We start from the raw sequence: 4,114 nt of genomic DNA, 5'->3' as shown, positions 1-4,114 counted from the left end.
AAGTCCTAATCTCGATCTATGCCAACTCAACAAACACCATCAGAGACACCTGTAGAGCATCTTTATAATCACCCAGTTACGTTGTGACGTTTGATAGCACACAAGGTGTTCCTCCGGTATTCGGGAGTTGCATAATCTCATAGTCAGAGGAACATGTATAAGTCATGATGAAAGCATTAGCAATAAAACTAAATGATCATTATGCTAAGCTAACAGATGGGTCTTGTCCATCACATCATTCTCTAATGATGTGATCCTATTCATCAAATGACAACACATGTCTATGGTCAGGAAACATAACCATCTTTGATTAACGAGCTAGTCAAGTAGAGGCATACTAGGGACACTCTGTTTTGTCTATGTATTCACACATGTACTAAGTTTCCGGTTAATACAATTCTAGCATGAATAATAAACATTTATCATGATATAAGGAAATATAAATAACAACTTTATTATTGCCTCTAGGGCATATTTCCTTCATTTAACAACTAAATTCTTGATGGCAGAGAGATGGCAGTGCCTAGTATGCTTGAATATATCTTCTACAAGATCATGCGCAGGCTAGTGAGTAAACAAAGTGATGCTATAGAAAAGTGAGGGCAGAGAATATGCCCAAAGATCGAGAAGAAATTGGATAAGAACACAGAGTTTGCTGCAAACTGCCATGTATCTGAAGCTGGCCAACAAATGTTCAGAGTACACTCTGGTAACAATAGTTACACAGTGGATCTTGCTTTGCACACATGTGATTGCAGAAGATGGCAGTTGTCTGGAGTACCATGTGGTCATTCTATAGCATGTTGCTGGGAGGAGAGGATTGACCCAGAGACAATGGTTCATGACTGCTATACAGTTCAGACATATCTCAAGGCATATGGATACATTCTTGTTCCTCTTGCAGACCCAAAGCATTGGGAGATACATAATGGGTACAAGGTGCATCCACCAGTGTTTACTAAACAGTTGGGATGGCCCAAGAAAAACAGGAAGAAGGCACCAGAGGAGAAGATCAAGAATGGTGTTAGGGTTTTGAACATAAGAGGTGTTACAATGCACTGCTCAATCTGTGGCAGAGCTGATCACAACAAAAAGGGCAACTACAAATGGCAGGAAACTCTCATTCAAGATTGGATAGAGGTGGTTAATGAAAGCTATGATGACCCTACCTTTCTTTAGGTATATGCACTACTGAATTTAACTGCATTTGTATTGTACTTACCTCATTGTAGATCTTAACTACATAGCAAGCACTTAACTACATAGAACTGAATGTGCTTAAATGAATATGTGCAGAACATTTTCCCAAACAATGTAGACCCTCTATTGGATCCAATTGATTCACCAACAAGTATGGTGTTCACCATGGCTCAAAGAGAAATTGCTACAAGAGCTCCTCAAAGAGTATATGGCCCACTACCACAACAGTCTGCCTTTGTTGCCGCTGCTGGTGCTGCAATACCTCAGCCAGTGCTCACCACAGAGATGATCATTGGTAGATAGACAAGGGCAACCACAGTAGCTCACAGAGAAGAAGGATCACAAGTTGCTGCTACAGGAAGAGCAAGTAAAAGACAAAGAAATGCACCTCCTGCTGCAGTAACAGGAAGAGGAGCAGATCCAAATGCAGGCACAGGAAGAGGTGGAGCTCTAGCTGCAGGCAGAGGAAGAGGTGCAGCTCCAAATGCAGGCAGAGGAAGAGGTGCCGCTCCAGCTACAGGCATAGGAAGAGGTGCTGCAGGGAGACGAGGTTTTCCAGGTGAGAGGGCATGGTGGTTGTTGTTTGGAGATGACAGGATTAGCCAAATACCTAATCTCAATGCACCTGCTGAAGATCTCAATGCACCTGCTCCCTGATTAGCTGGATGTTGCCAGTGCCATTTTTTGTAAAGGCCTAGAGTGATGTAACTTAAGGACTAGCCTGTTAAGGATGCCAAACAGTGGCATCAAGTGGCAAGCATTGCCTATTTTTGGTGGCAAATAGTGGCATTCATTGCCCTTTTTGTAAACTTAACATTTGGAGGGAAGTTCCTGAAGGGGGGATAGTAATGTAGACTGAATTTTAGTGCACATTGGCTTATTAGTTAACTAAATTTGTCCTAAACTTAAGTGCACAATGAGCTAGTTAACTGAATGTGATTGACTGTTATAGTGAACTGAATTTTACTGACTGTTGTAGTTAATTGAATTTTACTGGAAAAAATATGAGAAAACCAAAAAATATGGCCTGGGGCTCGAACCCAGGACCTGGTGTTTATAACGCTGGGTGCAATGCCATCGGGATAGACGTAGTGATTTGTTGTACTAGCACCTTCTTATCTATATATTATTAGTTAGTAGGCCCTACAGTTTAGCGTGCGTTACGCCAGCTGTGTGATGACCGTGCGTGATTATAGCGTTGTCATTTCGATTTCCAAGGCTTTAGGACGTGTCACCCTGCCGTTCTCCCTCCCCACTCACCGCTCGCACACCCCACTCTCCCACTCTCCAGTACCAACCACCCAAGAAACCCGCGTTGACGAGCACGCCACCGCCACCGCCATGGACCAGAGTCTCGGCTGGCAGAAGGCTGTCGAAGAGCTGCCGGCGACAACCAAGAGATACACATGCAATACAGGTAAGGATCGCAATTTTACCCATGGGTATGGGTACCCGCGGATACCGTACGCATGGGTAGGGTATGGGCACAATTTTATACCCATGGGTAGTACCCATACCCTACCCGTTAAGTCATGGGTAGGATATGGGTATAGCCTTTTACCCATGGATATACCCATACCCTACCCATTTATACTAACATGTGAGTTTTACCCGTGATTCACAAGTGTACCTATGTTAAAATTGTGTCGTGAGCTTATGAATCTATGTTAAAGTTGTCACCAATTGTCAATTTGAATTGAGATAATTATCATGTACTCATCTAACAGTTATTGAGTTGAGATCAATATTTTTTTTGTCAAATGTGTTATCGATGAATGTAAAATTGCGAATAACTTGTGTATTATTTGATCTACCCGTTGGGTACCCAATGGGTATGGCTACCCATCGGGTGTGGGTACGGGTAAAGGTTCATACCCATGGGTACGAGTATGGGTAGAATTTTGTACCCATTGATTACACGGGTATGGGTATGGTATTGCTCTACCCGCCCCATACCCTACCCATTGCCATCCTTAAATACAGGGAGTTCGTGCAGTGGTTCCCAAGTGTTCAGATGATGAGGATCCACGCGCGCGGTCTCGTCAAGGTGATGACGGATGCTGAAAAGCGCCGTGCCTTCCCCGCCGGCTTCAACGTCCCTCTGGTGACCATCCTCCTCTGGGCAATGCGTGAGGTTCAGCGCTCCCCCGACCCCAGGCAGCACGCCCGCTGGTGGATGTACCGCTCATCCACCGCGGCACCGGCCCAGCCAGGTGCGGAGCGCGTTGCGTCCAGGACAGAGCACGTCACCGACGTCGTGCTTGCCCTCCTAGCGCCCGTCAACTCCACCTACTAGGACCTCCGCGGTTCATCTGTCCTCCTCGGGCCAGACGACGACTCCGACGATGAGTCATCTGACGAGGAGGTTGAGGAGGTCGTCATCTTGTCAGACGGTGAGCCAGAGGTGCAGATGGTTGCGCCGGTCGTCGCCGCCATGGAGGGTGGCCGGAACCTACCCATTGAGGTGGATGATACGTCCATTTTATATCATGTTTTCTTACTGTTATTTATAATATTTTTATCCATAATAATGCTTTTTGGAGTAATTCTAATGCCTTTTCTCTCACAATTTGCAAGGTACATGATGGTAGCTGGAACTACGTTGGTATTTCCCCGGAGAGGGAGGGATGATGTAGCACAGCGACAGTACATATTTCCCTCAGTTATAAAACCAAGGTATCGAACCAGTAGGAGAATGGGCGCCCGGATAATTAAGCTACAGTGAACCTCTATTAATGATGCCGCGTCACTACGATTACTGTTGCTAATATTGCGTTAGTTCAAAACGATTCAAATTCAAATTTGAGTTAAAGGCAAACCACAAAAGTTTCCAAACAATAAAACTAAAATGTTCAGGATGTGCCAAATAATTCATAAGTAATTATGTTGGATAAACCACATTTTTACAAAATGT

The sequence above is a fragment of the Triticum aestivum genome, chromosome 3D, assembly GCF_018294505.1.
Source record: "Triticum aestivum cultivar Chinese Spring chromosome 3D, IWGSC CS RefSeq v2.1, whole genome shotgun sequence".
In the NCBI taxonomy this organism is placed as follows: domain Eukaryota; kingdom Viridiplantae; phylum Streptophyta; class Magnoliopsida; order Poales; family Poaceae; genus Triticum; species Triticum aestivum.
The sequence above is the reverse complement of the archived record's forward strand: the minus strand, read 5'-3'. Positions refer to the sequence as shown.